Consider the following 11,976-nt stretch of genomic DNA (forward strand, 5'->3'; position numbering starts at 1 on the left):
ATAACTCCAAAGGAAATGGGCCAATGACAATTTTTCTCAAGCAAAATATTTCAGTAGCAATTGGGTCTAGAGCAGTGATCCTCAACCTTCCCTTCCCACTCACATCCCACCTTAAGCAATTCCTTACTAATCACAGAGAATCGATGGCATAGGGATTACTTAAAGTGGTATGTGAGTTGAAAGAAAAGGTTGAGAACCAGTGGTCTAATTATTTGCCATTCCTAATTCTCCTTGTGATGTCCATGACAAGTTATCTTCTTGAATCACCAGTTTGTTGGAGGGTCGATTCCTGAATATTTACTTGGTGCCTGTGAAGAATTGGCAATGCAGTTCCAAGTCAGGTCAGCATAAGCAAATTGCAGATTAGTGTTCCCTTGTGTTGAAAAGCTTTTTTTTGGTGGTAGAGATTACTGATTTTGGAATGCTGTCAAAGTCTTGCTAAGTGAGAGGATATGGTGTACCAATCACTTCTTGACAAAATTATAATGAATCAAATTGATTTTAGTAAGGGATTACTTAAGGTGGTATGTGAGTAGAAAGAAAAAGGTAGAGAACCACTGTTGACTAATCTATATATAAACCATCTTGGCAAAGATCTTTTTTTAAACCCAGTTAAAACATATCTTTATTAAATAGAGCTTCTATTCATAGTCCTATGATTCCGTGGTAGTTCTTGTTAGCAGTTAACTCCTACCATTTTGTCAGGAGTTCAGTGGAAATTCTTGGAAGAGTGGTTTCCCATGGTAAACACATAACTGGGCAGTCATGCACAGAACAGCTGAGAATTTCAAATAGGATTTTATGTCCAGCTTTGTTCCAGCACAAGGCACCTGCTTGGACATTTTCATCGTACTCATCAATGTGCCCTCTTCCCCACCTTATTGTTACACAGCACATTGGAACAAAACTCTCATACAATGACCTGAGTCAAACATGGAATACAGCAGTTTTTTTTCCAGAGGAAAGACCTCAGTTTGAAAATGCTGCAATCTACCACAAACTGCATAGAATTAGGAGTTATATTTTTCCAATCATAATCTTTGGGTATTCCCCTTATTTGATGCAAACATGTAGTATATATAGAATACAAACCATGTGTGTTTTTCTTGGGATGGGGATGTTTGTGTAGGTTAAGTCAGCTCAAATCATGGTATGAAATTGTGTTCATGGACATCTACTCTGCATAGACTTCAGCTCTGTACACTGTGCACTCATTACTGTCTGTAAATTGAAATGTAATATGTCAAGAAGTCAGACATGCCACTTCTGCAATAGGTTCAATTTCTATCTTCTACGAGCAGCATTTTAAACTTATGCATGGGTTTCCCCACCCAATGGCTTGACTTGATCAATCTGAAGTGAGAGATTTTCATTTATGTAACATAACTTCAGTGGGACCCAAAGGGCTTTAGTTAATGAAGTACATCACAACAGCGACTTCAAAACAAGGCCATGTCAATTTGTGCATATCAAGCTCCCACAACAACAATGTGCTAATGGCCAGAAGATAGTTTAAAGACTTCGACAGGGATCAATGCTGATAAGGAGAGCAGGTATAAAAAATCCTCGGTGAAGTCGTACAGGTACTCCCTGACTTGCAACCTATGTGATTTGTGTCCATCCTCACCTACAATTTAAAAAAAAGAAAAAAGAAAACTCATGCGATTACGGTGAAAATTGGGCCCATTTAAGGTGGCTGCCATGTTGGCTGGTGCCCAACCTCTTGTAAGAGCTGGCCTTAGTGGGTGCCATGTTGGGAGGTGTCCAACCTCTCGCGAGAGTTGACCTTGGTGGCCACCATGTTGAGGTATTTTAGCTCCTTGTGACCCATTTTTTCTGATTCTGTTGCTCAATATTCTGACAGTCAGACAGATTTTAAAGCCCAGTAGAGTCCACATGGTGCTCAGGGTCCGCAGCAATAGAGAGAATGAGAATGATTCGGAGATGAAGAATGGAAAGAAATTGATCGTTTTATTCTTCAGAATCACAAGTAGGGCAATTCCCTGACATGTCCATTCCAGGATATGACCATACCTTGGGGAGTACCTGTACTGGTTTAGGTTCTCCTTTGAAGGAAGATTAGTCCTTCGCATGGAGTGTCACACTTCTCAGAAGTGCATTGGACTATCAGCCTACATTTTTGTACCAAAGTGTTTGGAATGGAATTCGAATCTACAACCTGACAAAGGTCAGAGTGTTGCCAAATGGGGTTCGTTGATCTTTAAAATATCGAAAGTAGTGGTGGGTTCACATTGTGTTCTGTTATCTCTTGTAACAGGATCTATTGACACTCCTTTTCTGTTTCCAAGAATCTTTCATCTCGTTTAGATAATTAGGACTCCAGCTGATTTAGATTCAGGTTCTGCAAGTTGCTATGGTGATCTTGTTCTCTGTGTGGTCTTTAACAAGAAGTCATTTAGTAACTTTTCATTCAGCTTACTGGTGTCAATTATACTCATCATTTGTGAGATGTATTTTTAACAAGAGGAGTAAATTTGTCCAGAATCAAATGGCTTCATCAGTAGCTACAGGTGGTTTGTGTGCAAAGCTATTAGGTTTCTCAACTTGCCTCTGAATGAATGACCAATGACCTCAGGTTTTGCTGTACCTGAAAATGCTCATTCTTGCGCATGACCACATTGACCTCTTCCCTTTCATTCTACTTGGCATGAAACAGCTGACCTGAAGAAAAACCCGCCACACAGTGCAGCTTTCAGACTTGGTCTTGTTTCTGGTCCTGGTTGTGGGAACTTGCCGGGCAACTGTTTACCTGTTTCCTCTGTTGGAACAGCATGCCAAGACTATTAAATAGTTTGCAAAGTACTGTGGAATGTCTTGAAGATTCTGACAGCAAAATGAACAAAAAGCCTCCAAATTTTACCTTTGAAAATAATTTACATTTTAGGGAGTGGAAAAGAGCAGAGCTGTCACCTAAAAAATGGTTGATCAAGTCATGGTGTTGCAATGCTGCATTTATATAGAGCTTTCTACTACTGTGGAAGGGTTCAGATGACTTTACAGTCAACATAGTTTGAACAGCTCACCTTTTCAATGGTCCCTATTATTCTTTCTTTCTTCTTTGGCTTGGCTTCGAGGAAGAGGATTTATGGAGGGGTAATGTCCACGTCAGCTGCAGGCTCGTTTGTGGCTGACAAGTCCGATGCGGGACAGGCAGACACGGTTGCAGCGGTTGCAAGGGAAAATTGGTGGGTTGGGGTTGGGTGTTGGGTTTTTCCTCCTTTGTCTTTTGACAGTGAGGTGGGCTCTGCGGTCTTCTTCAAAGGAGGTTGCTGCCCGCCGAACTGTGAGGCGCCAAGATGCACGGTTTGAGGCGATATCAGCCCTCTGGCGATGGTCAATGTGGTATTATTAATTATGTACTAACTCTTCACGGTACATTAGTGAAAATGGATGTCATGGTTTTAGTTCAGATGTTGGGTTACATGAGCAGAATTGCACCTAACATTAACCCTTTGGACTTTGGTCATTTTTAATCTTTCATACTCTAGACTGGGTCCATGAGTAAACCTTTACTGTAATAACACCAGTAAGAACCAGTTGGTGGTTGGGTATAAAACCAGTCCCGGATGACCAGTGCATGAAGTATATGTGCTTGTTGGTAGTCCCTGAAAACCAGGATATGGAGTTCAAAGGATTAAGAAAGGCCACAATATCCTCATTCCTAAATCCTAGCTCAATTTAAAAAAATATATAGATAATTGGATGCCCATAACTATTAAGGGTGTTCACCATGATTTTAGTAAAACAATTGGTTGATATAATTTACCTCGAGGTCCAACCAAAGGGATTTGTAGTAACTACCCCCTTATTATGGGGGCCAAGAAGGATAAAAGGTTCTAGTTTTATTGATCTAACCAAGACCTTTGATTTGTTGACCACAAGCTGGTTATTCAAGAATTTTACTAAACATGCGAAGGTAAGACCCAGGCCCATCCCTTTCATAAGCAGGTAAAACAGAAAGACCCATTTTTCCCCATTTTATTTAATATTGTTATGGATAACTGTTCTGTGTTGCTCTTCATTGATGAGGTTGCCGTTGTGTGGTGAGTGATTGAAATCATCAAACAGACTAGATGCGATTACTTATTGAAACCAAGCTGAGTTCGTGAGTGGCAATAAAGTGGAATTACCTCAACACTGATACACAGTTTCACAGTTTACTGCAGGCCATTTGGCCAAGCCAGCAATACCCTCCATTCCATAGAACAGTACAGCATAGGAAAAGGGCCTACAGCCCAGGCACCTGCACGGAACATGATTTCCAAATCAAACTAAAACTGCTGCTTGCACGATACATATCCCACAATTCCCAGCACATCCTGATGCCTTCCTAATCATTATAGAGGACATAAATCAGGGAAATCCAAGGAAGACTCCAATGAACTACTGACAACTTGTCACATGCGAGACCAGAGGAGCCAACACTACTGCACCACCATGAAGAATGGATACCGAGCTATACCACGACTGCACTTCGGCAAGTCTGATCACCTGGCTGTATTTCCACTCCCGGTGTACAAGTAGAGACAGATGACCCCAGCTCCAGTAGTGAAGACAGCGAAAGTATGGTCAAGGGAGGCAGGACTGCTTTGAATTGGTGGACCGGAACATATTCAAGAACTCACTCTGAGACATGAATGAATATGCAACATGTGTCACTGACTTCATCAAGACTGATATGGAGAGTGAGTGCCCACATGCACATACTGGGAATTCCCCAACCAGAAGCCTTGGATGAATCAGAAGATTCGGAACCTGCTGAGGTTGAGATCAGGGACGTTTAAGGCTGGGGATCAAAATCTCTACAAGAGGTCCAGGCACAATCTGCGGAAGGCTATCTTTGCAACAAGGTGACAATTCCGGAGGAAGCTAAAGACAAAGGCAGATACACGCCAGCCATTATAGCCTACTATGCGAGGGTTAACATGATAGATGGCTGTGATGCTTCATTATCTAATAAGATGAACACCTTCTATGCCCACGAGAATGTGCCTACGAGAATCCCTGCAAAGGCTTCAGACCCTGTGATATTTCTCTCTGAGGCTGATGTCAGAACATCATTGAAGAGGGTGAACTCTCACAAGATGTCTGATGGCGTCCCTGGCATGGTACTGAAAATCTGCACCAACCAACTAGCCGGGGTGTTCATGGAGATTTTCAACCTCTCATTGTGGCAGTCAGAGGTTCCCACCTGCTTCAAAAGGGCATCAATCATCCTGGTGCCCAAAAAGAATTAGCTGCCTCAATGACTACTGCCCAGTAGCACTACTACCTGCTGTGGTGAAATGTTTTGACAAGTTGGTCATGGCCAGAATTAACATGTACCTAGGCAAAGGACTGGATCTATAGTGATTTGCCTGTCACCATAATCACTCTATAGTAGATGGAATATCACTGGCTCTCCACTTAGCTCTAGATCACCTTGAAAACAGAAACTCATAATTATGGCTGCTCTTCATCAACTACAACTCAACCTTCAACACTATTATTCCCTCAGCACTGGTCAACAAGCTCCAAATCCTGGGCCTCTGTACCCCACTCTGCAACTGGATCCTTGATTTTCTCATCAGAAAACCACAGTCAGTATGAATTGGAAACAACATCACTGATGATCACCACAGGTGCATCGGAAAGATGCCTGCTTAGCCCACGACTCATTTTACACCCATGACTGTATGGCCAGACACAATTCCAATGCAATCTACAAATATGCCGATGACACCACAGCTGTCGGCAGAATCGCTAATGGCAATGAGGAAGCACACAGCAAAAATCAAAGAGATGATTGTGGGTTTCAGGAGGAAGTTGGGGGAACATGACCCAGTTCTCATTGAGGGCTCAGTAGTGGAGAGGGTCAAAAACTTCAAATTCCTGGCTGTCAACATCTCTGAGGATCTGTCCTGGAGCCTCCATGTCGATGCAATCATGAAGAAGGCTCGCCAGCGGCTATACTTTGTGAGGTGTCTGAGGAGATTCGGTACGTCACCTAAAACTCTCAAAATCTTCTACAGATGTACCTTGGAGAGCATTCTGGCTGGTTGCATCACTGTCTGGTCTGGAGGTGCTAATGCACAGAACAAGAAAAATCTCCATAGGGTTGTTAACTTGCCCTGCGACATTAACGGGCACCAGACTTCACTCTGTCAGGACATCTACAAGAGGTGGTGTCTTAAAAAAGCAGCCTCTATCCTCTAAGACTCCCATCACCCAGGCCATGCCCGCTTCACACTGCTACCTTCGGGAAAAAGGTACAGGAGCCTAAAGACGAGCTCTCAGCGGCCCAAGGACAGCTTTTTCCCCGCTGCCATCAGATTCCTGAATAATGTATGAACCAAAGACACTTTAAATTTTGTGACTAAGTCATAACAATAAATTCTGATTCATGTGTCCTGTTCATACCAAGTTCGAAATTTAAAGTAATTTGCTTCAATCAATTCCAGTGGCAACGAGTTTCACATTCTCAACCTGCCTTTCAGAAATTTCCCCGTTTTCCACTCCATACCACCACTCATTAATCCCTTTAAAACTCACACCACCTTGTTGAGGATCAACACCAACTCTATAGTTACTACCTATCTGTATTTTCAACTTTTCTTTTTATTTTAGATTTCATGCATAAGCAGTTTTTAATTACTTTTTGGTCACTGTTATTTTATTTGATGCCACAGTTGAGAGGGCTATGTGTAATGTACGTCGAAAGAACCAAAGACTTGTTGATCCAAACCAAGGCTTTTGTTAACTAAAAGACTGGAGCATATCACAAGTAGGTCGACCAGTCCAGAATGACCTGGTCTGGCTAGGAGCAATCCTTTAAGTCCTGCCAGTAGGTGTGGCTACACTCTCAGCCAATCACAGTCATCCTACACGACCATCTGTACATATGCTAGTTAATAAAAGCCTTGGTTTGGATCAACAAGTCTTTGGTTCTTTCAGCGCGCATTACAGTTTTATTGACTAAAAGACTGGAGCATATCACAAGTAGGTCAACCAGTCCAGAATGACCTGGTCTGGCTAGGAGCAATCCTTTAAGACCTGCCAGTAGGTGTGGCTACACTCGCAGCCAATCACAGTCATCCTACACTACCATGTGTACATATACATATTGGTGATCGAGTCTGTTCTTAAAATAACGACAGCTTAAGAGCAAACCCTTGAACATCCTGCAAATTATTATTAATACAGCAGTTTTACCTTCTAAATGGTTCTGAGACATGGACTACCTACTGCAGGCCCCCAAAATCTCTAAAGTTACCACAAATGATATCTCCTCCAAGTCTCCAAATCTTACGTCAGGATAAGTGAATCAATAAATGCATCATCAACTAAGGAAACATCCCCAAAACTGAGGCCCTAATATCACTCAGCTAGCTCTTATGGGCAGGCTACATTGTCAGACTCTCAACACCATAGTCCTAAGCTGAACATAATCACAGGAAGAGGTTACCATGTGGACAGAGGAAATGATTCAGGGCTTCTATGAATAAGCATAACATTCCCTTTGAGTAGATTCTTATTGCTCTCTGATCAGTCAGTGTGAAGAAGCATTCTGGATTTCATCAAGAACATCAAGTTCATAGATTGGGAACATAGACAACTCCAGTGCACCACCTCCCAGACTACCCATCTCCTATGCCACTTGCGGCCATCAGCTCAGAACCCACACAATTGAAACACAAACGAGTCATCTTCAGTCCCAAAGGAATGCCTAAGAAGATGATGACTAATTGAGAAGTGGTCGAGTTACATAAAACAAATCCTCATCTTGACTTAAAGCACAGCTCCACCTAGAGCCAGCAAATTAGATGGCAAGCTCCTCAATGTACTTGGAAGCCAATTGAACTGATCTAGAAAACCTGACTTTGTGGAGAGCCTTTAATGTAACCAAAAAAAAATGCTTCACACTGAAGCAAACAGAAACCAAACTATGAAGATAAATTCAGAACTTGGTGAAATGGGACTGTAATGGAAGGCAAGAGATTTTAGAGAGAAGTCAAAATAAAAAGGACAACTTGAGGGTCTGCCACAGGTTGCGTGGAGAATTTGGCAGAGTGTGTATATAGACAGGAAAATCACACCTGATGTGCATTAAGGAAGGACTGCAGATGGCAGCAGCTTAGACAGACTGTAAATTAAGGCTTTCTTGGACAATTCACAGATGGGGATTATACATGGTGCTTTGGGGGAGCAGAAAAACTAGTCAGTAAACAATTTGTTACTTCAAGAGTCATGAGAAAATGGGACAAGCATCAAATGTGGTACTGCCATAGCTACTTAAAGTATAGCTAACAATCGTGACTTTGGATGCCAAGGTATGAGTCGTTCATTGTGCAATCTTGCAGGTCATTAGCTTCAGATGGGAACAAGTCTAACGATGGCGATGGAGTTAGATCTGTCACATAATGTGGAAGTAGAGACTCAGGAGGTCGAATGTTCTGGTAAACAGTTGGAGCGAGGTATACTGCAAAGCTGAGCCACCATGGGATGATCTTTCTGTGACCCAGCAGAGGAGAGAAGTCATTTCCATGGTGCAAAACTCTTGTATAGTTTACTTTGACCTCGAACTTATTTCTGATCAGCAAGTTAAAGCACACAGCTGAACATTGGGTGATTAAACACCTTCTAGGTTCTACTCACTTTTCATCTACTTTCTCACCAATCCTAGAATGGAACATTGTAAAGTTATAAATTGCATTTTTGTTATTAATCTCCCCTTTTCTCTCATCTTTTCCAATTATTTGCTCCAGATCCCATTCGCCCATCATCTAATATCTAACGTTTTTATGAAAGTCACCTCTGGCTAAATTTCTGGTCATCCATTCTGGTATTTAATTGTTAGGATCAACACTTAATTTTCTACTGCCTCTTGCAATCTGTTAAAGGTACCATTTAAAATTGCAAGCTATTAGAATAAAGAAAATAAATCACGATCTTTATCGAGGGTTCATAACTTATTTCAGATTTCCACACCACCTGAAAGTTTTGCATGCTCTGAACAAGTTAATGCTGGATTGTGTTAATCACCATAGCAACTGCAAAGATGTGCGCAACACTAGATTTGATGTCAATTTGACTGATCTATAGGTTTAGTAGAAAACACAAGAACTGATGGAAAACAATTAACACCAGTTTTGAACCATTATATTACATGGTTAAATAGACTTTATACAAACAAAATGATTTCAATCAATCATGTTCCATATGCTATTGCACATGAAGCCGTAATTATGTGGAAGAATAAAATGTTCATTCATAAAATAGCAGTCTAATTTTGAAGATATAAATTTTATAAAATAAAAACAAAAAAAAAAATCACCAATCAAAGGCGGCATGGGCTCTTCAAATGATGATCTCAATCCCCTGATGGCAAGAGATTTTATAATAGTCGACATTGCTTCTACTGTTTTTAAATTCACATTGTATTTTTCTTTTTAAATAATGCTGAAGGATAGATATTGACCAAAACATCATGGAAAATTTGTTTGAAATATAGCCATAGGATGTTTTTCCATCCACCTGTGTTGACAGACAGAGCTTTGGTTTGAGGTCTCTTTTTTTGGAACATTTTATTTAAATTTTCCATACATGTATTCAGGTCAAAATACAGAATATAATAATTGCATCGTCATATCAATTCCATTATACATGATAACCCCGCCCCCCAAAAAAGAGAAAAACCCCGCAAACCCCCTTCCCCTAAATAATAACCCCAATAAGGACAGAAAAAAAGCAGAAAGAAAGAAAAATACAAATAGTAAGGAAAGAAAAAAGTGCAGACCTGATTGTCAGGAATCACCGCCTTTCCCCCAATTCTAACCTCTTTCCGTTTTATTTGTTTATTTATTCCAAGGAGTTAACAAGGTTTCACGACGTTTAGGGAAAGCCATTTATAAATTTATATCTACAATATGGAAGTATGGGAACCAAATTTTCTAAAATATATTTATTTCTTAAGTTATATGTAATCTTCTCAAGAGTTATGCAGCTATGAATGTCCGCATGCCATCTTTCCAAACCTAAATGAGAAACCAACTTCCATGTCACTGCTATACATTTTCTTTCAACTGCTAATGCAACCTTTACAAATTCTTTTTGATATAAATTCAGTTTCATTTTTGGTCTTATCCCTGAAATATTACCCAATAAAAACAATATTGGATCCTGTGGAAATTTAATTCCTGTGACTTGATCCAAGAAAATTCCTAACTCTTTTCAAAATGGTCTCAATTTTGGACATGACCATGTAGAATGTAAAAAAATACCAATCTCTTGGCTACATCTAAAACATTGATCTGAAAGATCTGACTTCAATCTATTTATTTTTTGTGGGGTAAGATATAGTTTATATAAAAAAAATTATACAGAACCAATCTATATCTAACATTTATTGGAATTGTCATACTATCTTGATATGGTCCGACCAAATGAGGTCTCTTCTTGAAGGACAGCGCTTCCAACAAAGCAGAACTCACTCGGTACTGCACTGGAAAGATAACCTAGATTGTGTGTTTTGAAGTGGGACTCAAGCAAGAGATTTTTTTGAAGCTGAGATAATAAATTGAGATATAGCTGTCACCTGATTGGAAGGCAGAATTGCAAATGTTGCGATTCAGAGATTCTCCTTTTGCTCTACTAGGTTATACGAAGAAGAAAATGGCACTTAATGTAGCGTGTATAAGTGCAAAGAGCTGTAGCCTCAGTCATGTGAAGTGAATGGCAACAGTGGCCTCTGCATGGAGCTAAATGTATAGATGTAGTAGGAAGGAAGAGCTCACATTTAGAAAGGGAAAACAATCCCAGTGAATGCTTGTTGGAATGAAATTGTAGAGCCATTTTAAAAATAGGTCAGTGGCTTCCCTGGAATGAATGAACTTAACAACGGAAGCAAGAGTGGACAGATGATTTTTTAAAATTGTGGTTTTCTTGACCTTCAAGTGTCCTAAATGTTTCATAGCTATTTTGTAATGAGTTAATTTATAATACTGAGAAAAATGGCAGTATTTGCAGTATAATGACTGAATCATTGCACAAGTGTAAGAGACAAAGTTAACCAAAAACATTAAAATCTAATTGGTTTTCTGCTTTCACCCCAGAATTTAAAAAGACTGAGGAGATAATTGTTCTGATTTTTAATTTTTTTAAATTTCAATTTAATTAAAAAAAAGTTTTAGACATGCAGCACAGTAACAGGCCATATCGGCCCATGAGTCCATGCCGCCCGAAGAACTTACACCCCTGGTACATTTCAAACGGTGGGAGGAAACCAGAACCCCCGGGGAAAACCCATGCAGACATGGGGAGACACACAAACTCTTTATAGACAGTGCACGATTCGAACCCCTGTTCCGATCACTGGTGCTGTAAACTGAGCCAACCTAAATATTCTGATATTCTAGAATTTCCAAGATTGCAGAATAGTTGCTGTGGATTACATAATCCTTCTGTTCAAATAAAGGGATAGTGAAAACTGAACGATAGGTAAATTAGCCTGGCATCAGTGTCAGGGACCATGAAAATCGCAATGAGATTAATAAAATGAATTCATGACAAGTCCAAAAAGCTTTGGAGGAGTAACTAACAAGGATTAAAAGGCTCAAATTAGCAAATACAGTACATTTCGATTTGCAATGGGGATTTGGCAAGCTTCCAGGTTATTGTACTGGATTTGGGCTCATGAGATTGATCATTGCGCTGGAAAATTGATTAATGGGCAGAAAATGGCAATTATGAATGAAAGAACAATTTTCAGAATGGATGGTTGAAACTACAGATGGATCAGTGCAAGAACCTCAGTCATATTTTTAAGTACTGTATTTGACAGCATACAAGACCCACCAGCATTTAAGACCCCTCGCATTTCAGCAGGAATTTTAAAGAATTTTTTTTAGTGTATTGACGAATAAGCAGGCTCATGTTTTAGTGCATTTATTGATAAGCAGGTCTCACGATACCTGGCCT

The sequence above is a fragment of the Narcine bancroftii genome, chromosome 11 (genome assembly GCF_036971445.1).
Source record: "Narcine bancroftii isolate sNarBan1 chromosome 11, sNarBan1.hap1, whole genome shotgun sequence".
Lineage (NCBI taxonomy): Eukaryota > Metazoa > Chordata > Chondrichthyes > Torpediniformes > Narcinidae > Narcine > Narcine bancroftii.